The sequence below is a fragment of the Tamandua tetradactyla genome, chromosome 16 (genome assembly GCF_023851605.1).
Source record: "Tamandua tetradactyla isolate mTamTet1 chromosome 16, mTamTet1.pri, whole genome shotgun sequence".
Classification (NCBI taxonomy): domain Eukaryota; kingdom Metazoa; phylum Chordata; class Mammalia; order Pilosa; family Myrmecophagidae; genus Tamandua; species Tamandua tetradactyla.
The window spans coordinates 50346961-50372829 of NC_135342.1; the positions used below are offsets into that span (position 1 = coordinate 50346961).

General features: G+C 40.8%; 1 long non-coding RNA gene and 1 pseudogene across 3 annotated transcripts in view; one reads left to right on the forward strand and one right to left on the reverse strand.

The window, feature by feature from the left end:
• LOC143659483 (uncharacterized) overlaps window positions 1–16067 on the forward strand; it is a 43463-nt gene extending 27396 nt beyond the window's left edge. For 2 of the 3 annotated variants that reach the window (XR_013163577.1, XR_013163576.1), the window contains exon 3: window positions 15798–16067. This is a non-coding gene — a long non-coding RNA (uncharacterized LOC143659483). Of the gene's footprint in view, window positions 1–14729; window positions 14836–15797 lie in introns of all 3 variants that reach the window. The other variant, XR_013163578.1, reaches the window with a different exon arrangement.
• On the reverse strand, window positions 4954–6067 carry LOC143660317 (purine nucleoside phosphorylase-like; annotated as a pseudogene).
• Window positions 16068–25869: the final 9802 nt, after the last annotated feature.

Here is a 25869-nt window from a genome sequence, read left to right on the forward strand (position 1 = left end):
ACTGGGTGTGTATCTGTAGGCCAGTGACGTATGTTGTTAATTAGAAGCACATAGTAGGAGCTCAGCAAAATAAAATAAGTGAAAAAGAAGCTGGGTTTGGCAATGCATCCTTGGAGGTGCTGGGGGAGAGAGAGGTAGCCAGAAAACCCTTGGGACTCACAGGGAACCCCATGAGGGTTGGGAGAGGTTGATGTGAAGATCCCCCTCTCTTCTCCAACAGTGTAAACTCCACCAACACTTGGTGATGCCGAGGGGCTGGTCCAGAGCTGGGCCCTGCGCAGAGGTCAGAGCCACCACAAGGGCCCACCCTGGAGAAGTTCAGGGCCAAGTAGGGTGGACAGACACCTATCCATTTAATGAGGACAGTAGGGTATGGACCACCATGGGGTCTGTTCCAAGGCCCCGTGAGCACAGAAAGCAAGGATCTGGGGACCAGGAAATCTTGGGCAAGGCCTGAAGAATTAACTAAATACATCTGGGAGGAGAAGAGGAGCATACTTGAGACAAGAATGATATTTTCATTTCTTTTTTGCTTTTTCCTTCCCTTCCTCACTCCCTCGACCCTGATTGCTGGAGGCATATACACTTGTGGTAGAAAATTTGTAAATTATTGAGAAGAACTAAGAAAATCCCACCACCCGGAGATGATCTTTGCTAACATTTTAATGCCTATCCATGTACCCTATTTTGGGCATTATTAATTTTTAAGTATGCATAATGCACAGATATGTTCTTCTAGTAAAAAATTAAAATATCATAGATAGGCCCCAAGTCCCCTTTGACAGCCAGCTCCACTCTTGCTTTCTCCACTCCTGCCCTCCCCTTCCTAATTTCCACTTCGTCAGTGCAGTGAATACCATTCCAGGCTGTTTCCTATGGATGCAGAGACAAAGAGCAGATTTTTGTTGTTGTTCTTGCTAGTTAGAATCATATTGTAAGCTCTAGCTTTGAGGTTGCATTTTTTCATTTTACATATGAGTGCTTTTTCTGTTATGTTTAGAAAGAAAACATATTGTTTTGTGGCTTTAAAGATTTTTTTTTTTGAGCCAGATTCCTCATAGTGATGTGCAATTTGATCATATATTGACTTAGGTAAAAGGATTGAGAGCACAGGCTTTGGAAACTGAATCCATGGATTTGTATTCTGTCTCTCCCACTTTCTAGCTGTGTGACTTTGGGCAGGATACTTAACCTCTCTGTGCTTTAATTTTCTCCTTTTAGAAGGGGACTTTGAGTAGTTAGTGTCTCCCTTTCCTCACAGAATTGTCATGAGGACAAGTGAGATAATATATGTAAACTATTAGAGAGATTGACTGCCATCTGGAGTGCTACAAATAAATGTTAGCTCTGGTAATATTGTTAATAATTATAGCACTGCCTCCCTGTTGAATAGTGAAATAGCACAAAACCTAAGTATAGGTTTTGTTGGTTAGGTTCAAATCCCAGGACCACTACAGGCCCCATGATACTTGGATAAGTTTTTTTTTTTTAACTTCCCTATTCTTCATCTATAAAATGGCTTACTATCAGTACTCCCTTCACAGAATGAGAATTAATATCAGCAAATGTGTCTGTGGTATTTAGTACGGTACTTGGATTATCATTCAGCCATAAAAAGGAATGAGGTACTGCCACATGCTGTAATATTGGTGGATCTTGACAACATTATGCTAAGTGAAAGAAGCCAGTCACTAAAGACCATATGACCCCTTTCATATGAAATGTCAAGAATAGAAAAATCTGTAGTCACAGAAAGTAGATTAATGGTTGCTGAGGACTGGAGGCAGGACAGAAGAAATAGGGGTGATAGCTAATGGGTATGAGGTTTCTTTTTGAGGTGATGAAAATGTTCTAAAACTGACAGTGGTTATGGTTGCATAATATTTGTGACTATACTAAAAACCATTGACTTGTGTACTTTACATGGGTGGATTGTATGGTGTGTGAGTTAATCTCAATAACACAATTCAGAAAAAGAAGAGTACCTGCACTTCGTAAATATTAGCTCGCAATTTTCTTTTTATCTGCTGCCTCATTTTAAAGAATGAATGTACTACAGTTTTTAAAGCCATTTTCCTATTAATAGACACTCTAGCTGTTTGCATCTCCTTTTCCACCCATGTTTCTTTCCTTCTTTCTTTTTTTTGGGGGGGGCTTTAAAAAATGGAATTTATTAAGTTGTAAGTTTATAGTTCTAAGACTGTGAAAATATCTAAATTAAGGCATCCAAAGAAAGATACTTGAACTCCAAAGAAAGGGCCGATGAGGTTCAGGGTTTCTCTCTCAGCTGGAAGGGCACATGGCGACCTCTGCCAGTTTTCTCTCCTCATTTCATAAGGCTTTCCCAGGAACATTTCTCTTCTCCACCTCCAAAGGTCTCTGGCTGTGTGGGTTCTGTTGGTTCTGAGCTTGTTCGAAAATGATTCTCTCTCTTTTTAATTTTTATTTAAAGTATTTTATTGAGAAATATCCACACACATACAGTTTAACCATATTATACAATTAATGGTCCACAATATCATCACACAGTTGTGGATTCTTTACCATAATCATTTTTAGAACATTCCCACCACTTCAGAAAAAGAAATAAAAAGAAAAAAAAGAACTCATACATCCCATACCCCTTACCCCTTCCCCATTGACCCCACAGTATTTCAATCTACCCAATTTTTTTTTACCCTTTATCTCCCTCTATTATTTATTTATTTATTATCCATATATATATATTTTTACTCATCTGTTCATACCCTGGATAAAAGGAGCATCAGACACAAGCTTTTCACAATCACACAGTGACACTGTAAAAGCTACATAGTTATACAGTCTTCTTCAAGAATCAAGGCTACTGGAACACAGTTCTACAGTCTCAGGTACTTCCCTCCAGCCACTTCAATACACCATAAACTAAAAAGGGGTATCTATAATGCGTAAGAATAACCTCCGGGATAACCTCCCAACTCTGTTTGAAATCTCTCAGCCACTGACACTTTATCTTGTATCATTTCTCTCTTCTCCCTTTTGGTGAAGAAGGCTTTTTCATTCCAATGATGCTGGGTCCTGGCTCATCCCTGGGAGTCAGGTCCCACGTGGCCAGGGAGATTTACACCTTTCCAGCCGTGCTTCTTGACCTTGGAATTGCTGGGTCACTGGGTATGTTCATTTCAATTTCTTCATATTTAAAAAAATGCACATATAGATTTATTATTTTAATTGTTAGATTTATAGTTTTAACCAATTTTTTCCACAACTCTATAGTTGAATGATTTTCAAATATCATTATGTATTCTAACAGCATTTTCTTCATTCATCCTTTTATGAACATTCCATTATGGAAAATTTCAAACATATACAAAAGTAGAGAGAATAGTACAAAATGAACTCCCCTGTACCATCCTTCAAGTTCAGTGAATATCAACGTTTAGTCTGTATAGCACTTTTAATGTTGGCAGAAGACACATTGTAATGCATTTTAAGTGTCTGCCTTACTTTATTGAACCCATTCTTTTTTTGTTTGTTTGTTTACTTTTTTATTGTATAATATAACATATATACAAAGCAAAAAGTTTTCAAAGCACTCTTCAACAAGTAGTTACAGGACAGATCCCAGAGTCTGTCATGGGCTACTATACAATCCTTTCAGATTTTTCCTTCTAGCTGCTTCAGAATATAGGAGGCTAGAAGGTATAAATATTTTTTTATCATCACAATCGACTTTTTTTCTTTTTTGTGAAAGATAACATATATACAAAAAAGCAATGCATTTCAAAGCACAGCACCACAATTAATTATAGAACAAATTTCAGAGTTTAACATGGGTTACAATTCCACAATTTTAGGTTTTTACTTGGAGCTTCTCTAAGCTACTGGAGACTAAAAGAAATATCAATTTAATGATTCAGCAATCATATTTGTTTGTTAAATCCTATCTTCTGTGTATAACTCCACCATCATCTTTGATCTTTCTATCCTTCTCTTTAAGGGCTATGGGCCATTCTAACTTTTTCATATTGGAAGGGTCTGTCAATAATATGGGGTAGGGAGATAGAACTAGCTGATGATCTGGAGAGGCTGGGCCTCCTAGGTTTCAGGACTTACCTGGTCCAGGGACCCATTTGGAGGTTGTAGGTTTCTGGAAAGTTACTCTAGTGCCTGGAACCCTTGTGGAACCTTATATGTTGCCCTGGGTGTTCTTTAGGATTGGCTGGAATGGTCCTGGTTGGGGGTTGGCAGGTTATGATAGGTAGCAAGGTCTACCTGAAACTTGACTAAGAGCAACCTCCAGAGTAGCCTCTCTACTCTATTTGAACTCTCTCTGCCACTGATACTTTATTAGTTACACTTCTTTTCCCCCTTTTGGTCAGGATGGAATTGTTGATCCCACAGTGCCAAGACCGGATTCATCCCCGGGAGTCATCTCCCACGCTGCCAGGGAGATTTTCACCCCTGAATGTCATGTCCCACGTAGTGGGGAGGGCAGTGATTTCACTTGCAGAGTTGGTGCCCATTCTTTTATTAATATTATTATGCATCTTTTTATTTATTTTTAAAAAATGGCATTGAAGTCTAAGAGGTTTTGGCTTGGTCTTCTGTGCTCGCCAGTGCTAAGGGGATGGCAGAACTGTGTCCCCAGGAATGTAAAAGTGTCACTCTAACGTTAGTAGCAGTCACAGAGCCAAGTTTGAAAACCCAAGGCAAATTATGGACATATCCACTGACATGTGGTAGGTCATAGGCTCCAGCTCTGGGGGGTCAACAAGGATGGAAACTCCTTTGAGAAGATAACTGAACAAAACAGGATCTGACACCGAAAGGGTCTAGTGGAAGAAGCGGGGATTTGGGGAATGTAGAGGGTAGGGATTCTCCTCTCTTTTCTGCTACTACTTAAGGGTAGAGGCTGGTGGCCCCAACACAGTAGCAGCTCTGGAGAGGCTGGCCAGACAGCTCTGAGGCTGCTCAAATGGTGTTGCCAAAGGGTGCAATGCAAGCCATAAGGATGGAGACAAACTGCTCCAATTTCTGTGCAGCGTGTTTCCCGGATTCCAGTATTTCCTCATGATTTGCCTACTCTAACCTTTCATGATTCATGATAACCTTGTTAGTGATGAGAAAGAAGCAAAGCACTCAAAGTCCACAGTGCCATGCAACTATAACTTCTGGTACCATGCTCATGCCAACAGCATCAGCCCCCAGTTTCTCTAGCAGAAGAGACTCTGCAATGGTCTCAGAGTTGGGGCCCCCCACCATCACGTAGTTGCCTTCCTGTAGCTCTTGCTGCTCCCCCATTTGTTTCCAGACACAGTGAAGCTTCTGCCTTAGATTGTGGTCATAAGCATCAGACATGGTGAGAAAATGATGGCCAAGCCTCTCATCACAGGGGCTTCTGAGAGGGTTCTGACCCCAGAAATCAGGCACATTGACGGATCACGGAGCAACATGGTATCTCCAGCCTTGAACTTGGGGTTGAGCCCCCCAGCCGCGTTGGTGACTGCTGGGGTGTCCACACCCATAAGCAGGAAAACCCTCACTGAGGATGTTACTTCCAGAGGGGGGAGGCTTCATAAAAGTGGAATCTGCCTTGCTTCACCACACAGCCTCAGTCATTCAGGAACCCAAACACCAATCGTCCAGCATGACCTGGTACTGGACTTGGAGGAAAGTTGGGCCTCTCACTGTAGTCAGAGCTCTGGGCCTGAGTTACTTTATCAGCCAGACCTCCTAACCCCGAACCTCTAATCACTGCCTCTTGTGATCGGTGCGTGGTGAGGAATAGAAGCGATTCTGCAGTGTTCTGGTCATTTTCATGTGTGACTCTGTCCCCTTCATGCTCTGGTGGCGCCACCTCCCTGCTGGATTCCCATGTGCACCCCTGCCAGCGCTGAGATGGCTTGCCCGGCTGCTCCCGACACCGGGCTCCCTGCCAGTTCTCTCTGCATCTGTAAGCACTGTTCCCTCTCCCACCCCCTTGGGACCCAGAGTGCCGGGTTCCCAGGTCTGGTGACACTCCTTTCCCCTCTCCGGGAGCTTCTAGAGCCCCATGGGTTTGGTGCTTTTCTCACTCTTTCTCCATGTCCCGCCTGCGCCTTCTGGATGAGCCAGCTGTGCCCCCACTCCACGGGGCTGTTGTCCATGGGTGTGGATTGGTACTACTAGTAGAGCCCATTCTGTATTGTTGGGAAACTAAGATTGTTTTCCATTTTTTTCACTGTGATAACAGTGATTCAAATTCTCACCATTAGTAACAGAAATACAGGAGGTTTTTGGTTTTGTTGGCAGAGGCAGGCTCTGGGAAGCGGACTCGGGTCTGCTGGCATGGTGGGCGAGAATCCTTCCACTGAGCCACCGTGGCACCACCCAATACAGGAGTTTTTTGCAGTTCTGTCCTAGGCAGCTTTGTGCAACTCCGCGCTTCTGCAGAGCCTCCTCTGCCCCCAGATTGTCCCACCCACGGCCCCCTAGGTGTTGCAGGGAGCTGTCTTAAGTCGGGTTTCTCAGAGGCTGAGACTGAGAGAAGGATTTGGGTGCGTGTGACTTATTGAGGGAGGTCGGGAAGCAGAAAGGGATAAAGCAAGGATGACCTCCAGCATGGGAGAGCAAAAATCCTACCAGTGAATTATCCTGCTGGGAGGCGAGAGCTGGGCTTTTGACCCCTCACGCCTGTCAGTCATTGGCTGTCCCAGGCATCTTTTGGGGGGGGGGGGGCGGCGAGTCACAGCTTTCCCAGCAGCTGGGGGCCGGGTGCCCTCTTGTGCCAGGGGATTCGGGCAGGGCACCAGGAGGAACTTACTGCAGGAGTGGAAGGCCCCACGCCCCGCGCGAGACCTGTGTATGAGCCCGGCTTTGTGCGTGTGCGAGGTGAAGGCAGCCCTTCAGAGCTCTTTGGGTTAAACACAAACATTGGCTGTTGGAAAGGAAGGAGGCAGAACATGAAACGCGCCTCTTTTCAGATCTGCCTGCAAAGCCCAGCTCAGGTCACAGCTGGATATAAAAATGGCAGATGAATAGGCCTTTGGAAAAAGCTGGCAGGGAGCAAAGGAGCCACCCCGCCCCCCCCCGGAGGAGGGGGTGGTTAGATTCTGGGATGGAGATCCTGTTTGTCCAGAAGGAGGGGGACACGCAGGCAGGGGGGCAGCACGGGATTCTTCTGGCTTCTGGGAGGCAGCCTCAGAAAGTTCAGGTTTCAGAAACAGGGGAGGCTAGACGTCTCCATCCTTAGAGGGCTCAGGCCTGACTTTGTGAAGGTCACTGGCCTGCTTCTACCCTGCTGCAAAGCCCCAGGAGGGAGGGGAGAGCAGACATTGCAGTCCAGCGGGCCCCTGGCCTGCACTGCGCCCACAGACACGGAGCATTTGACCACAATGTGGGTTTTAAGAAGCAGGACCTTTAGGAACCTGGATTCCCAGGAGCACCTGGTCAGCACTCCCTCTGGGTCCCAGTGGGTGGATCTGAATAGTGGCCATGCCCTCGCCCCCACCTTTTGAACTGTGCTGCCACAGTCCCCACCGCCCCCTAGTGTCCCACCCTCGCTTCACTCACTCACAAGACAAGGCTGGCCCTTTGGGGCTGGTGTAACTTCCCACCCACCAAGGCAGTGCGAAGTCCATTCTCAATCATCTATTTCCCCCCCTTGATCATCTTTTGGGGGCTCATTCTCTCCCTGCAGGCACAGCAACTTGTCCAATGTCCAGGAAAGCAAGGATGGGTGGGGGCAGCAGAGAGGAGACCAGCATAGAGGCAGACAGCAACTGGACTGTCTGGCTCCAGGACTAGCTGTGCAAGCTTGGCAAGCTACTTAATCCTCCCGGTGCCTCAGTTTTCTCATCTACAGAATGGGGGTATTGAGATGAATGAAAACCTGTAGAGCTCTCAGTACTTAGGAAGTGCTCAGTAAACAGCAGCTGTTATGGTTGCTGCCAGTCCTGGTCGCCGGTGGCCCCGTGCCTCCTCCTGCTGCCCAGGGCCACTCCCAGGGCCCAGCTGCCACTGGTCATCGCCACAATTGCCCTGGGCAGGCCGTGAAGACCCTCTCCCAGCCGCCCTCACTAAGGCCTCAGTGAGGGGGCCCCGTCTGCGCCCCCAAAGCTCAGCATCAGGAGCGGCAATCCACGCACATCCCCACATCTCTCCCCTCCCAGGGTGGCCTCCGGGACGCGGCATGCAGGTGTCACGGTCCGTCCCCACTTTCACCCCCACCTCTGCCCCCCCAGATCTCAGAACCTGCTCCTTTAAGAGACGTGGCCTCCCCCCTCCTCCCCAGCTGGGGCTGTCCCGCCTGTCCTGCACCCCCCACATCAGAGGACCCTCGGGGGCCACTTCACGGGCTTCGTCCAGGCTTTATGAATCAGTCTCTGAGGTCAGGGCTGACGATTCGCACACACACACACACACACAACAGGCACACAGACACACACAAGCACATACACGCACAAGCACATACACAGAGACACAGACACATACACGCACAGAGACACACAGACATACATGCACACACAACAGGCACACACACAGACACACACACAAGCACATACACAGAGACACAGACACACACACACAGGAACACACAGGCATACACATACACACAACAGGCACACACACACACAAGCACATATACAGAGACACAGATACACAACAGGCACACACATAGACACACACACAAGCAGAAACACAGACACACAGACATACACAAACACACAACACACAGGTACACCCATACACACATAGACACAAAGGCACACACACACAGACACACAGACATACACAGGCACACATAGACACAGAGATTGACATACATAGAGAGTTTTTGAAGTAAAATTACATTTATATTCAGGAAAACGCACAAAACTGTACAGTTTGATGATTGTTGACAAATGAACCTTCTTACTCTCTTGTTACTGACACCCTAATCAAGATATAGAAAGTGCCCATCAGTCTAGAAAGTTCCCTCATGTCTCATTCCAGTCACTCTCCTCTCCTCATGCCTGTGAGGCAATCACTGTTCTGATTTCTACCCCAAAGGCTAATTTAGCCTGTTCTTGAACTTCACATGAGTGGAATCATACAGTGTGCCCTTCTTTTTCTTACCTTAATGTTTTTTGTTTGTTTATTTCTGTTTTTGTGGCATATGACATTTTTATAGGCTTTTAGAAATGCAATTTTATTGAGATATATTCACACAGCATAGAAACCAGCTGGAGTATACAATCACTGGTTCATAATATCATCACATAGTTGTGCATACATCCCCATGATCAAAGTTAGAACATTGTCATTACTCCAGAAAAGAAATAAAAAGAAAAACTCTAATCCTCCCGTACTCTTTATTCCCCAATATTCTTGACCCATAGTGTTGGTGTGGTACATTTGTTACTGTTGATGAAAGAATATTAAAATATTACTGTTAACTATAATCTATAGTCTGTAATTTGTACATTATCCCACATACCCCTCTATTACCATCTCCTTGTAATAGTGTTGTACATCTGCTCTAGTTCATGAAAGAACTTGTTTTTATTTGCACAGTTAATAACAGACATTGTCCACCACAAGATTCACAGTGTTATACATTCCCATGTTTTAGCCTCCAACTTCCCTTCTGGTGACCCACATGACTCTAAACTTCCCTTTTCCACCAACTCACATACCATTCAGCACTGGAAATTATTCTCACAATAACATGCTACCGTCACCTCTGTCCATTTCCAAACATTTAAGTTTGACCTAAATATTCTGCACATATTAAGCAACTGCTCCCCATTCTTTAGCCTCATTGTATATCCTGGAAGCCTATATTCTATATTTCATGTCTATGAGTTTACGTATTATAATTGGTTCATATCAATGAGATCACACAATATTCTGACTTATTCCACTTAACATAATGTCCTTAAGGTTCATCCATGTTGTCCCATGTTTCAGGACTTCATTCTTTTTTATGACTGAATAATATTCCATTGTATGTATAGACCACATCTTGTTTATCCATTCTTCTGCTGATGGACACTTGGGTTGCTTCCATCTTTTGGCAACTGTGAATAATGCCGCTGTGAACATCGGTGTGCCAATATCTGTTTGTATCCCTGCTTTTAGACCTTTGGGTATATCCCAAAGAGTGGAATTGCTGTCTCCCTCAGGTTTTTGAAATTTATCCACAGCGTTGGGTGTATCAACTGTTTATATTCTTGGAGCAATATTCCATTGTACTACTACACCACAGTTTGTTTACATATTCTTCTGTTGATGAACCTTTACGTTGTTTTGGAGGCTATTGTGAAAAAGCTACTATTAACATTCTTGTGTCTTTTTGTGAACACACGCTTTCATTTCTCTTGGGTAGACATCTATGAATGGACTTGCTGGGTCTTCATTAGAAGCTGCTAAACTGGTTCCCAAACTGGTTGTGGCATTTTACACTCCCAACACCAGAATTTGAGAACTAGAGTTGTTTTGCATCTCTGACAACCCTTTTCCTTGTCAATGTTAAAAACGGTACCATCCTACTGGCCGTGAAATGGTATCTCATTGTGGTTTTAATTTTGATTTCCCTAATGACTAATGGTGTTGACTATTTTTTTTCGTATGTTTATTGGCGTTTTGATATCCTCTTTCATGAAGTGCCTGTCCAAGTCTTTTGCCCATTAAAAAAATTGAGTTGTTTTTTTAATTGATGACTTGTAGAAGTTCTTTATACATTCTAGATCCATTTTCTTTGTCACATACATGTATTACAGTCATCGTCTTTCAGTCTGTGGCTTTCTCTTTCATTTCCTTAATGGTATCTTTTGATGAGCAGAAATTTTTATTTCTGATGACCGTTTTATTGTTTTGTCTCTTTCATGGTTACTGCTATTTGTTTTCTGTCTATGAATCTTTGCCTACTGACAATTTATGTTTTTAACAAGCTTCTCAGGTGATCCTGTTGAGCTCTTGTCTAAACATCCCATATAAAGATGCTGCCTTTTACCATGATATAATTTCTCATAACATACATATACGCATGCATAACACACACACATGCACAACATACACACATACCCACACAAGCATTCACACAAACACAACCATGCATGCACACACCTGACACAAGGAACCCAGAATGTAAAAATCCAAAACATGGAGAGTCAGAGACCACAGGTTTATCCTTAATATCCACCCCCCTTTCCTCTTAGTAATATCAACAGTTACCTGGGATATTGATGCCCATCTCAAATTATGTTTCCCAGTCTAACTTGCAGCTGGTGATGGCTATGTAACTAAATTGTGTTAATGACACATAAGTGGAAATGTTTTGTAAAACTTTAGGATGTGTCCTTAATAGGGATGGGGCTCTGGAATATATGAAGAACTTTTACAACACAACAACAAAAAGATAAACAACCCAATTTGAAAACACGATTTAAAAACAGGCAAAGGACTTGAACAGATATTTTTCCAGAGGATGTACAAATGGCCAATAAGTGTATGAAAACATGTTCAACATCATTAGCCACTAGGGAAATGCAAATCAAAACCACAATGAGACAAGAAATTGACTATCAAATACCTAACCCCATATTGTAGATACCATTATTGATGACTTTTTCTTTTATTCTTTTGGCTTTTTTTCCTTTTTATTGAGATACAGTATATATTCACATACTATATAAACATCCAAAGTGTATAATCAGTGGTTCACAGCATCATCACATAGCTGTGCATTCATCATCACAATTTATTTTTGAAAATTTTCATTACACCAAAAAAAGACAAAAAAATAAAAAATAAAAAAGTAAAAAGGAATATCCAAGACATCCCATCCCCCTTATTTATTTATTTATTTATTATCTTTTTTTTTCTTACTCATCTGCCCATACACTAATGAAGGGAATATCAGTCACATGGTTTTCACAATCACGTGGACACACCTTAAAAGCTCTGTAGTTATTCAATCTTGATGATGTTTTAAAGTGAGGAAACTGAATTTCATGGAAGTTAAGTAATTTATTTGACATTGTATATCAAGTAACTAGCTAAGAAAGTATTTAAATTTTAACCAGGTCTACCTGGTTAAAATTCCATAGTTTCCATAGTTTTGTGTAGTATTGTATATTTTCAAGGTCCGTTTGCTAGGAGTATTGCTCATTAAAGTAAGAAACCTCAACAGATTTTCTGCATAGACAGAGAATAACTGTTTAGATTAAGACTGAATAAAGAAAAATTAGGAATATTAAAAAAAAACAGCAATGAGATTCCACTTCACGCCAATAAGAATGGCTATTATTAAGAAAACAGAAAATAACAAGCGTTGGGAAGGATGCAGAGAAATTGGAACTCCAGTGCATTGTAGGTGGGATTGTACAATGGTGCAACCACTGTTGTGGAAAGCAATATGGCAGTTTTTCAGAAAGTTAAATATAGAATTATTATATGATCCAGTAAGTCTAGTCTTAGGTAATATACCCAAAGAACATGATTTTTAGGTAATATACCCAAAGAACATGAAAACAGTGTCTCGAACAGATAATTGTACACCAGTGTTCACAGCAGCATTATTCACAATAGCCAAAAGGTGAAAACAACTCAAGTGTCCATCAACAAATGAATGGATAAACAAAACGTGATACCTACATACAATGAGATATTATTTGGCCATAAGAAGAAATGAAGTTCTGAGACATGCTGCATCATGGATGAAACTTGGAAACATTATGCTCAGTGAAATAAGCAAGGCACATAAGAACATATATTGTATGATATATCTTATATGAGATATCAAGAATTGGCAAATTCTTACAGGCAGGAAAGTAGATTAGAGGTTACCTGAGGAAGGGCAGAGGGGGAAACTGAGACTTTTTTTCTTCATGGGCATAAAGCATTTGTAAATAAAAATTAATAATGAGGGAAAAGGGATAGGAAACTCCTTCAGGTTTTCCTGAAGGAAAACCTATTTCTTGTTGGCTATCCTATTTCCTGTTGGCTGGAACAAGGGCAAAATGGCTGGTGCATAAGCAACCATATTGGACAGTGAGGCAGGATGTCAACCAGGTCCTTGATGACTGGGGAGCCACCACATCTAGTCTGGATGGCCTCTGAGTCAGAGAAATAAAGCTCTATCTTGTTCAAGCCACTGCTTGTGATTGTTTCTATGTGGCTCATATAGCTGAATCTAATACCAACCATTATACCTGGCTGCTGCTCCTATGAGAAAAGAAGGAAAGTGAGATTTTCATTATTTGGTTCATGGAACTTGGCAAAAAACAACCCCAAAATCAGACACCTATTAATTTCACTGGAAATTTACATGATCATGCTCTATTTGGAAAGAAGTTTAGGAATCCAAAACATTCTTACAACCTTCGGAGTTTTCAAAATACTTCTATGCACATCTTTCCATGGAGTCTGTTTTGGTTTGCTAAAGCTGCCAGAATCAACATACCAGAAATGGATTGGCTTTTACAAAGATTTATTAACTTACAATTTACAGTTCTTAGGGCATGAAAATGTTCAAATTAAGGCATCAACAGGTAATACCTGGACTCTGAAGAAAGGCTGCTGGTATCTGGGATACCTTTGTCACATGGGAAGGCATGTGGCTGGTGTCTGCTGGTCCTTCTTTCTTGGGTTTTTTGCTTTCAGCCTTGGCTCCTTCTCTGAGTCTCTGTGGGTCCTATTTTAGCATCTCCTGGGCTTTTCTCTCTAAGCTCTCTTGACTTTTTCAGCCTTTTATCCTCTCATAAAGGATTCCAGTAAAGGATTAAGACCCACCCTGAATTGGGTGGGTTACATTTCAACTGAAACAACCTAATCAAAAGGTTCTACGTACAAGAATGGATTAAGAATACATGGCCTTTTCTGGGTACATAACAGCTTCAAACCAGCACAAAGCCCTATCACATCTTGTCAGGTGGGTTGGACAAGTGTTACTGACTCTACTTGACACAGGATGGAACTGAGATTCAGAAGGCAAACAACATGCCCATGGATCCAAAGGGGTCACAGGCAAATTAGCATTCCAACCCTGGTCCCTGACTTTTCAACTGGGGCATCATGGGAATGCCTGGGAGCCAGGATGATACAGTGAGACCTGGAAATGAGGCAACTCAGAGGGCAAAAGTCAAATCCCATTCTTCCAATCACAATGGAGTATGTCAGGTAGGACGAGGGTGAGGCAAGTGAGGTGCCCAGGATGCCACATTTAAGGAGGGACCACCCTCAGGGGCTGACCCTGCACTTGCCTGACCCTGAGAGTGAGTGTCTCTTTAAGTTCTATGCCCTAACTGCTGTGGATTGTGCAGCTCAGCACTTTCACTGAAGAGCACGCTGGTCGCTTCCCACATCAGTTCTGGAAAGGGAGTGATAAAGTGGGCTGCAGTGTTAGACCAATCTAAGGAATTTGGGCTCAAAATCCTTTTTTCGTTTCTTAATTGCATGACCTTGAGCAACTTTCTTAACTGAGCTTCTTTTCCTCTTCTAAAAAATGGAGATACTATGAAGGGTTGTTGGAAGGATTAAATTAAACAGCATATGAATGCATTGTACTGAGTGAAAGAAGTTGGACACATGGTGACAGACATTGTATGATTCCACTTACGAAATAGCTAGAAAATGTAAATTGCTAGAGACAGAAATTAGGGTACAAGTTATGGGGATAGGGCAGGAGTGGGAGGGGCTCGCTGGAGTCTAGGCTCTGTCTGAGGGCCAACATTTAGCACAGTCTTCTGTCTCTAGAAGTTGAAATTTGGCCGTTACTGTTTTAGGAAATGCTCTCAGTGTCCAGTAACATCACAGAACCGCTGAACTGGCAGACCATGGAGATGGGCCATGTATTTGAACTGGCCCTCCCCGCTTATGCCATGCACCCAGGTATTAACCCCGGTATGGGCCAAATGTTTGCAGGTACCGATTCTATTTGGGAAGTTCAAGCTCTGCCTTCAAGCATAGATGATAAACCGGGGCGTTGCAGCGACATCCTGCCATCTCCTGGCAGGTCATTGGAGGACCTTTTTCAATGAACACTCACTGTGCACCCCCTGGTGGCCGCAAAGTTGAGCATGACATCCCGCTACGTCAGTGGCTTCCATTCTAGGCAAAGTTATGGGCAATTGCAACGTCCGGTGATGAGTGAGTGGGACTCAGAAGCATTGTCCTCGTGGTGGTGGGGAAACCTCTACTCAGTTCAGGAGTGTTATGGCTTGCCAGTAATAAAAAAGTCAACACTTATTGAGCACCTACTATATGCAAGGCCCTGCTCTAAACCTTACACATGTATTAATTAATTTAACCTCTATACCAACCCTGCATGGTAGATTATTATTCTCCCTACAAGAATACCTACAATGTGAAAGAAGTTATATCCCTAAAGTAAACTGGGGTATTCTGGGATATAGTTACCAAAGAAGGAAGAATGGATGATGGGAGGCCCCCAAATCACCTCTGTCCATTACAGGACCCTAAATTTGTTTGCTGATATTAATTTTCTCCTGAGCTTGCAGAGGAGGATTAAGTCCTTTGATTTCTAAGACTGCTAATAGCTAGAAGTCTGTTTCTGTTTTCTACTTTCACTCTCAGGGACATTTTTCTTCTGTCATTTAAGCTTTTGGGTATTTTTTTTCCCTTGAAACTCCAGCTGCAAATACGTTTAATAATAAGCCACAACAGAGCCCCTGACAGATGGGCCTCGGAACAGATGGTTTCATTGAAAAGCAACACTTGAAAATGGAGGGTAATTTGAACCAATCAAGAAGATGGGGTCTCCTGGCGGCAAAGTTTCTACAGAATCTGAAACTGTATCCTCCAGGCTCCTTTGGTATATTTTTTACCCGCAGATGAATCTTCCTGGGGATGGATCCAACTTTTTTCAACATCTGGAATGCTGCAAAGGAAGAGAGAGAAGCCCTGGGGACGTGTCAATCAAATTCGCTTTTCTTTTGGCAAATTCAACATCAGTGACAAATTGTACAATTTGACATAAACAACGTTGATAGATGTAGGCAAAGCTGTCTTTAAACAGCAGCAATGGAGAGATGTGTGGGGTGATTTTTTTTTCACTCAACATTCAGTATGTTTAATAACAAATAAAACAACCAGATGTTTGAAAAGCCTGTTGCCTTCGCAATGTCATCTGATCGTCGGTGGCTGTTGATGAATGAGAGTGTGGGATTGGTTCCAATTCCTATTCAGAAAGTTGGCGCTAAAGTCCATTTAAGGGCTTTGTTGTGTAGCTCCCTATTATAATTCATGAAGTGTTCTAATTTTGCCTTATTTTCCACCGTGGACTAGAGAGCAATGACCTCAATGTCAGAAGACTGCAGGTTAGGCCCTTCTCTGCCACTATTTCCTGATGTGGCCTTGAGTAAATAATTTAATCCCTCTAGACCTTAGGTTTTCTAAAAGAGAGATGGTGGTACTGAGTCCGGCCCTGCTTCCATGAGTCGTTGGAAGGCTCAAGAGGAAGAACAAATGTGAATCACGTTTTCCTTAATTTAAAAATTATTTATTTTTCTATTAGGAAATTAGGGAATTGAACCCAGGTTTCCGGCATAACAGGCAAGAGTTCTGCCATTGAGCCACCATCGCACTGCCCTTCTTTTTTTATCTTATTTATTAAACATACCAACATACAAACATGAACATTCTTACCATATGATCATTCCATTCTACATAATCAGTATTTCACAATATCATCACATAGTTGTATATTCATCATCACGATCATTTCTTAGAACACTTGCATCAATTCAGAAAAAGAAATAAAAAGAAAACAGAAAAAAATTCATACATACCATACCCCTTACCCCTCCCTTTCATTGATCACTAGCATTTCAATCTACTAAATTTATTTTAACATTTGTTTCCCTATTATTCATCTATTTTTAATCCATATGTTTTACTCATCTGTCCATACGGTAGATAAAAGAAGCATCAGACACAAGGTTTTCACAGTCACACAGTCACAGTTGCGAAAGCTTTATCAGTATACTATCGTCTTCAAGAAACATGGCTACTGGAACACAGCTCTACATTTTCAGGCAGTTTCCTCCAGCCTCTCTGTTATGCCTTAACTAAAAAGGTGATATCTATTTAATGTGTAAGAATAACCTCCAGGATAACCTCTCGCCTCTTTTTGGAATCTCTCAGCCACTGACGGTTTATTTCGTCTCATTTCTCTTTTCCCTGTTTCGGTTGAGAAAGTTTTCTCAATCCCTTGGTGCTGAGTCCCAGTTCATTCTAGGATTTCTGTCCCACGTTGCCAGGAAAGTCCACACCCCTGGGAGTCACATCCCACATAGAGAGGGAGAGGGAAGTGAGTTTGCTTGTCATGTTGGCTGAGAGAGAGAGGCCACATCTGGGCAACAAAAGAGGTTCATCTTGGAGGTGACTCTTAGGCCTAATTTTAAGTAGGCTTAGCCTATCCTTTGTGGGGTTAAGTTTCACATGAACAACCCACAAGATTGGGGGCTCAGCCTATTGCTTTGGTTGTCCCCACTGCTTGTGAGAATATCAAGAATTCTCCATTTGGGGAAGGTGAATTTTCCCCCTTTCTTACCATTCCCTCAAGGGGACTTTGCAAATACATTTTTATTCACTCTTCAAATCACTCTGGGATTTATCGGGGCATCATTCTGGACAAACCTATAAAATCTCATGCCCTACTCAAGATTCCACGTACTTACGGTGCTCAATTAAGCTGCCCACATACGTTCTGTTAGGAAATGCACTAGCCAAAATATAAATTTTGTACCAAATAAACATTGTTTGCTTTAGTCTCACACATAAGTTAAAGTTTTAAAATATTAATTACATTGCTGATCACTCAGCCTCAGACCACAAAGTCTTATGTAATTTGCTGCCACCCACTAAGAACCCCATCTCTGGCAGCAGCAGCTCAAGAGAGGGGGCAATTGGTGGAGCTGAATTCTGTATGCTACTGAAGAAATACTTCTTGCTCTCCTTCCATGTACCACATACTGTGCTTTGTGGGGAATACCAGAGAAGTAAGACATGGTTCCTGATGGCAACAGTAGGAGGAGGAAGGGACAAAGATTTGGAGTAGCAAAAATAGTTAATACAGTACAGTGAAGAGGAGGCTTATTTATCTTACTTTTTATTGTCATATAATGAATAATATATACATGTTAAAGTGCGCGCATCTTAAATGTGCAGCTCAATGAATTTTTAAAAAGTGACTACATCCAGGCACTCAGTATCCAGATTAAGAAATAGAACATAGACCTCACAAGATTCCCTCATTCCTCTTCCCAGACGATAAATAACCCTTTCCCATTCAAGATAACCATGGTTTCGACATCTGTCACCATGGATTAGTTTGCCCTGATTTGAACTTTATGTCAGTGAAATTCCTTTCGTTTGGTGCCTTTTGCTCACCAGTATGTCTGTGACATTCACTCATGTTGCTGATTGCGGCTATAGCCCATCCTTTCCACTACTGCAGTATTTTGCTGTATGAACACATCATAATTTATTTATCCATTCTTCTCTTAATGGACATTTGGATGGTTTCCACTTTGGGGCTAGTACACATGACAGTGCTATAAACTATTGTACCTGACTTTTGGTGAAAATATATGCAAACTTATTACCCAGGGGATAAGTAGGTAGTTAGATAGATTGGGCCACAAAGCATGTGTATATTCAGATTTAATAGACTTTGCCAGTTTTCCAAAGTGGTTGTGCCCATTTATAGCCCCTCAGCAGTATGTGATGATTCCAATTGCTGTACATCCTTCCAGTACTTGGTATTGTCAATTTTAAATTGTAGCCATTTCCTCCACATCACTGGTTGTCAGGTAAGTGAAAATGTAAACCATGAGATGCTCTAAACGCCTATTAGGATGGCTCATTAAAAAAAATTCAAACTATTAATGAAGATATGTTGCACCTGGAGTTTTTATATGTTGCTGATTGGAATGTAAAATGGTACACATTAGAAAATAATATGGCAGTTTTTCAACTAAGTTAAATATATATATTTATCACATGATACAGAAATTCCACTCTTAGATATTCACTCCAAAAATGAAAATACATGTTCATGCAAAAACCTGTACAAGATTATTCATAGCAGCTTTATTCATAATAGCCCCAAACAGGAAATAACCCAAACAACCATCACCAAATGAACGGATAAGTAAAATGTGGTCTAGCCATACATTGAATATTACTCAGTAATAAAAGAAATGAACGACTATAGAGGCATCAACATGGATGAATATAAAACACATTATGCCAAGCTAAAGAAGCCAGGCACAAGAGATGTGGGGTGATTCCGTTTGCATCAAGTTCTAGAACAGGTAAAACTAAGTTATAATGACAAAAAGCAAATCAGTGGTTTTCTGGGGGATGTGTTAAGGGAATGGAGGGAACACAAAGGAACTTTTTAGGATGACAGAAATGTTCTGTATCTTGACTGAGTCAAACGTTATAGATATATATACATTTGTTAAAATGCATTTAAATACATTCATAACACAGGTACATTTTTTGCCTTTACATTTTACTTCATGAAAAAAATGTAGTCATTCTGATCTGATGGATCTATAGTATTTTCTTATGATGGATTTAATTTTCATTACCCTGAAAACTAATTATGTTGAGCATATTTCCATATGCTTTTTTTTTTTTTTGCATGGGCAGGCACTGGGAATTGAATCCGGGTCTCCCACATGGCAGGAGAATTCTGCCACTGAGCCTCTATCGAACCGCCCCCATAAGCTTTTTTAAACAAACATTTTTATTGCGATATCTTCAGGCACCATACAGTCAATCCAAAGTGTACAATCAATGGCTTGCAATATCATGACATAGTTGTGTGTTCATCACCATGATCATTTTTAGAACATTTGCAACACTCCAGAAGAAGAAATAAAAAGAAAAAACCCACACATTCCATACCCTTACCCCTCCCTCTCACTGACCACTAGTATTGCAATCTACCCAATTTTTTAACCCCTTATCCCACCCCCCATTATTTATTTATTTTTGTCCTTATTTTTTGAATTTTATTTTTTAAATGCTTTTTATTGTTTAAATATAACATATACACAAAGAAAAGAAAGAAAAAGCAATGATTTTCAAATTACACTTCAACAAGTAGTTACAGAACAGATTTCAAAGTTTTTTATGGATTACCATTCCCCTATTTCAGACTTTTTCCTTCTAGCTGCTCCAAAACACCGGAGGCTAGAAGAAATATATTTTTCTTTTTCTGTGTGAAAAATAACATATATACAAAAAAGCAAGAAATTTCAAAGTACACAGCAACAATTAGTTGTAGAACAGATTTAAGAATTTGGTATGGGTTACAATTCCACAATTTTAGATTTTTACTTCTAGCTGCTCTAAGATATTGGAGACTGTGGTAGTTAGATTCAGTTGTCAACTTGGCCAGGTGAAGGCACCTAGTTCTGTTGTTGTGGACATGAGCCAATGTTACGTGAACTTCATCTGTTGCTGATTACATCTGCAGTCGGCTAGGAGGAGTGCCTGCTGCAATAAATGATGTTTGACTTAATTAGCTGGTGCTTAAATGAGAGACTCAACGTAGCACAGCCAAGCAGCCCAGCATACCTCATCTCAGCACTCGCAGCTCAGCCCAGGCCTTTGGAGATGCAGAAAACACCCCGGGGAAAAGTTGTCGGAACCCAGAGGCCTGGAGACAAGGCCAGCAGAGATTACCCTGAGCCTTCCCACATAAGAAAGAACCTCAGATGAAAGTTAACTGCCTTTCCTCTGAAGAACTAATGAAATAAATCCCCTTTTTAAAAAGCCAATCCGTCTCTGGTGTGTTGCATTCTGGCAGCTAGCAAACTAGAACAGAGACTAAGAGAAATATCAATATAAAATTCAGCAATCATACTCGTTTGTTAAACTGTCATTTTTTTACTCATGTGTCCATACCCTGGATAAAGGGAGCATCAGCCCCAAGGTTTTAACAATCACACAGTCACACTGTAAAAAGCTATATAGTTTTACAATGATCTTCAAGAATTAAGGCTACTGGAATACAGTTCAACAGTTTGAGTTACTTTCCTCTAGCCAATGCACTACTTCCAATGCACCAAAAACTAAAAATGTATAGCTATATGATGCAGAAGAATAAACTTCAGGTAGCCTCTCAACTCCGAAATCTCTCAGCCACTGAAACTTTATTTTGTATTGTATCGCTCTTCCCCCTTTTGGTCAAGAAGGCTTTCTCAATTCCATGATGCTGGGTCCCAGTTAATCCCCAAGAGTCATGTCCCATGTTGCCAGGGAGATTTACATCCCTGGGAGTCATGTCCCATGTAGAGGCGAGGGCAGTGTGTTCACCTATTTAGTTGGCTTATAGAGAGGCCACAACTGAGCAACAAAAGAGGTTCTCTGGGGGTGACTCTCAGGCATAATTATAAGTAGGCTTAGCTTTTCCTTTGCAGGAATAAGTTTCATAGGGGTGAGCTCCAAGATTGAGGGGTTGGCCTATTAAATTGGTTGTCCCCAATTCTTGCAAGAATATCAGAAATTCTCCAGATAGGGAAGTTGAATATTTCCTCCTTTCTCCCCAGTCCCCCAAGGGGACTTTGCAGATACTTTTTTATTCTCTGCCCAAATTATTCTGGGATGTTTTGGGGCATCACACTAACCTGTAAAAACCAACAAGAGCTCACTCCCTATTCAAGAGCCCATGTAATTATGGTGTTCGAATAAACTGACTATACAATTAAATTAGATAAATGAGCTACCAAAAATATAAATTTTGCACCAAATAAACATCTCTTCCTTTGGTCTCACACAGAGGTTGAAGTTTTAAAATACAGACCATATCATACTTTACCCTGTATTCTGATTTACATTAGTCCTATCCAGATCAGCTTCATTTATATCTCGAGTTGAAGTCTGATCACTTTTTCAACTTTTTAAACAGTTGCTCTATGGGGTAATGTTGACTTTCATAGCTTCAAAGCTCTAATTTTGAGTCTCAGATGTCACAGAAATACTAGAAGTTCCAGGGAACTACCAAGTTATACACAAATAGCTCAGGATCTCAGATTTTTAGAAGTAACAGTTACAATTCCGGAATAGATGTAACTGCTGTAAGAGTTTATAGTCTCAGAACCTTTGCAATAGGCCCGAACCTGATAACCCATGTTCTCGACTTCAATTCTCTGAATTTGTATTTAATAGTTAGTTCATATGAGTGAGTCCATATGCTTTTGGCTATTTAGCTATGAATAGATATTTTGAAAAATACCTGTTCAAGTCATTTGTCTTTTTCAATTGGGTCATTTGTCTTTTTCTTACTGATTCATGGAAATTTAAAAATTTTAGATATGTGCCTTAAATGTAAGAATCTTCTTACAGTCTTTGGCTTGCTTTTCACTTTCTTAGTGGTATCCAATTTATCACTGTATTCCTTACAGCTAGTGATTGTTGTTTCTTGTTGATGAAATATTTGTTGACCTCAGCTCATAAAGATATTCTTACCCTTATCTTTCAGAAACTTAATATTGTTTCTTTTCACATGCTTGTCTATGATCCATCTAGAATTTATTTTTAGTATATGATGTGAGGTAGGGATCAATTTTCATTCGCCCACCCCAACCAGTATATTCACTATCACTTAATGAAAATACCATTCTTTCACCCACTGAGGCATATAACTTTGGGACTGTATTCTGTTTCATTGGTATATTTATCTGTTCTTGTGCCAATGTTATCCTTTTACATTATTTTAGCTTTAAATAAGAGTTCATATATGGAGGTATAAATACCTTCATACATGCTGTTTTTCTTCTTTAAGACTATCCCAGGGATATTCTTGACTCTTTGTATTTTTAGATACCTTTTATAATCAGCTTGTCAATTTCCATTAAAAAATTCCATCAACAATGGAATTGCATAGTATCTATAGATCACTTTGGGGAGTGTTTTAGTTTCCTGGCTGCTAAAGCAAATACCATCCAATGAGTTAGGTTAAACCACAGGAATTTATTGGCTCACATCTTTGAGAACAGGAGAAGCCAAAAATTGAGACATCATCAAGGTGATGCTTTGTCCCAGAAGACTGCGGCAGTCTGAGGCTGGCTGCCAGCAATCCTTGATCCTTGGCTTTTCTGGCACACAGCAAAGCACATGGCAGCCTTTCCTGGCTTCTCTCTCCATCTAACTTTTGCTCTGCCTATAAAGGACGCTGGTAATCTGGATTACAGCCCAACCTAATTCAGTTGGGTCACACCTTAACTGAAGTAACATTTTGAAGAGATATTATTTACAACCACCAGAATGCAGACCAAGACCAAGAACATGTCCAAACTGGGGAATACAAATCAATCCACATCAGGGAAAACTGACATCTTTATAATATTGAATTTTCAACCCCAAAACATGATATATCCTTACATTTATTTTGGTCTTTAGTTGCTCTCAGTAATGACTTGCAACTTTTCATTATTAAGTTTTTGCATGTCATTTTGTGAGATTTCTAACAACATATATGACTTTTTATGCTAAAATAAATGGTATCATCTAAAATTTTTCATTTTCCAATGATTTATTGTGTGTGTGTGTATATATATATATATATATACACACACACAACCAAATTTGGTATATTGACCTGATATCTTACAACCTTGCTAAACTCATTGATCAACTTTAATATTTTATCTGTAGATTATTTTGGATTTCCTTTTTATATAATTATGTCATTTGTATCTGACGAAAGTTTAATATTTTCCTTGCCAACCTTTATATCTGTTATTTCCCTTTCTTGTCCTACTGCACTGGCTAAGACTTCCAGTACAATGTTGAATATAAATGGTAATAGCTGACATCTTTGTCTCATTTGTGACCTCAGTGGAAAATATTTCAATATTTTTTCATTATGTGATGTTTGCAAAAAATTTTTTGTAGATATCCTGTATCAGATTAAGGAAGTTCTTATCTATTCCAAGTTTGCTAAGAGTTTTTTTTTATTGTAAAGGAGTATTGAATTGTATAAAATAGTGTGGTTTTGCGGCATCCAGGTAAACATTATTTTTTTTCTCATTTATACTGTTAATGTGTACAATTACAGTTATTTTCTAATGCTAACTTAACCTTGCATTCTAGGCTAAAAAAGAACACAAAAACCCTCATATGAGTGTGGCATATTATCATTTTGCTATATTGCTCTATTGGGGTTGCTAATATTTTATTTAGGATTTTTTAATTTATGCACACTAGGGCTGTTGACCTATTTCTTTTCTTGTAAGAGCCTGTCAGGTTTTAGCATCAAAGTTAAGCTGATTTCATAATTTGGAAATGTTCTCATTTTGCTATTTTCTGGAAGAGTGCGTGCACGATTGTTGTTATACCTTCCTTAACTATTTGAAAGAATTCACCAGTAAAGCCATCCAGGCTTTGGAGATTTTTTGGTTTGTTTGACTTTGCTGGGAAGTGGAAAGCGTGCTTTGAAATCCTGTTTGTTCCAGAGGCCCTGACTACCTGTTGATCCCTAAGGTCTCCACGTGGCTACTCCTTCAATGATTCAGAGCTCTGCTCAAATGCTGCCTCCTCATGGAGGTCCTCCATGACTGCTCCAGCAAAAGTAGTGTCCACACCCCCTCAGCCACCCTTTCTATTGTTTTCATAGACTTATCACTCTCTGAAATTAATCTTTTCAAAAATGCCTTTCTTTGTACATTGTCTGCCTTTCTTGTTAGAATGTGAGCTTGGAGCAGAAACCCCATCAAGCTGTTCCCCTCTGAATCCCCAGAGTTTGGCATATGGCAGGTGCCCATTTGAAAAAAAATTTTTTTCAAGTAGCTGAATGAATGAAAGGAGGCCAGATGGAGGCCCTTTGCCACAAAGCCACCAGAAAACAAGAACAACGATGAGAGCTACTAACCATTGAGCCTCACTTTTTTTTAGTGATAAAAGCGGTCCAAGCTTTTGATAAGACTTACATAGAAACAAAAACCTGCAGTAAAATTTTGTGGTCCCTGCCAAGTTACAATGTCATTTTGAAACAAAATGTAATCAATATAAAAATAAAACTTTCAGCTTCTTTCTTTGTAAATGGAACTGTTTAATGTTTTTAAAAATATATGGAGTGGGCCACGGTGGCTCAGCAGGCAGAGTTCTCGCCTACCATGCTGGAGACCCCGGTTCGAGTCCGGGTGCCTGCCCATGTAACAATAAAATATATATATGTATGTATATATGGAACAAAACATAATCTGATAGTGAAAACATTCTTCTTAACATTGTTAAAAGAATCTCCTTATTTTACACATAAGGGGCAAGCACATTCAACTGGGAAAAGCTTAATGAATTCTGATTTACTGACCATGTAACAAGTATGTTCAAAGAGCTGCTCTAAGGGTTCAAGTAATACATCTTGAAGGATTATTTTGATTCAAAGTGACAGAAAACTCAACTGAAACTGAGAAAAAAAATGGATTTTTATGGCTCACGCCACAGAACATTCCAGAGATATGTTAGCTTCAGGCAAAGTTTGATTCAGAGGCTCACATGATGTCACTAGGGTCCAGCCTCTCTGTCACTACATCACTTTCTTCTATAAGGGCCTCACTCTCAGACGGGGTCTTTCCTCATGGATAATAAATACTTAAGCAATTTTAAAAAGGCTAATTTCAGGGAGTGAAAATTCGTAGTCCAATTATAGCAGAAAAGAAAACAGCTGTCAGAGCAGGACCTCTTGAAAGTACATTTTGGGGGTGACTCTATTGGATCACATCCAACCACTGTGGGCAGGGGCTGAAGTGCTCTGATCGGTGTGGCTCAAGTCACGTGCTTATGGGCTCGCTCTTGGCCACCAACAAAACGCAGGAACTGAGAGTAGGGTCAGGGTGTGTCCCTAAAGGGGATTCAGTTTGCTGACCAGGCAAATCTGCAGAT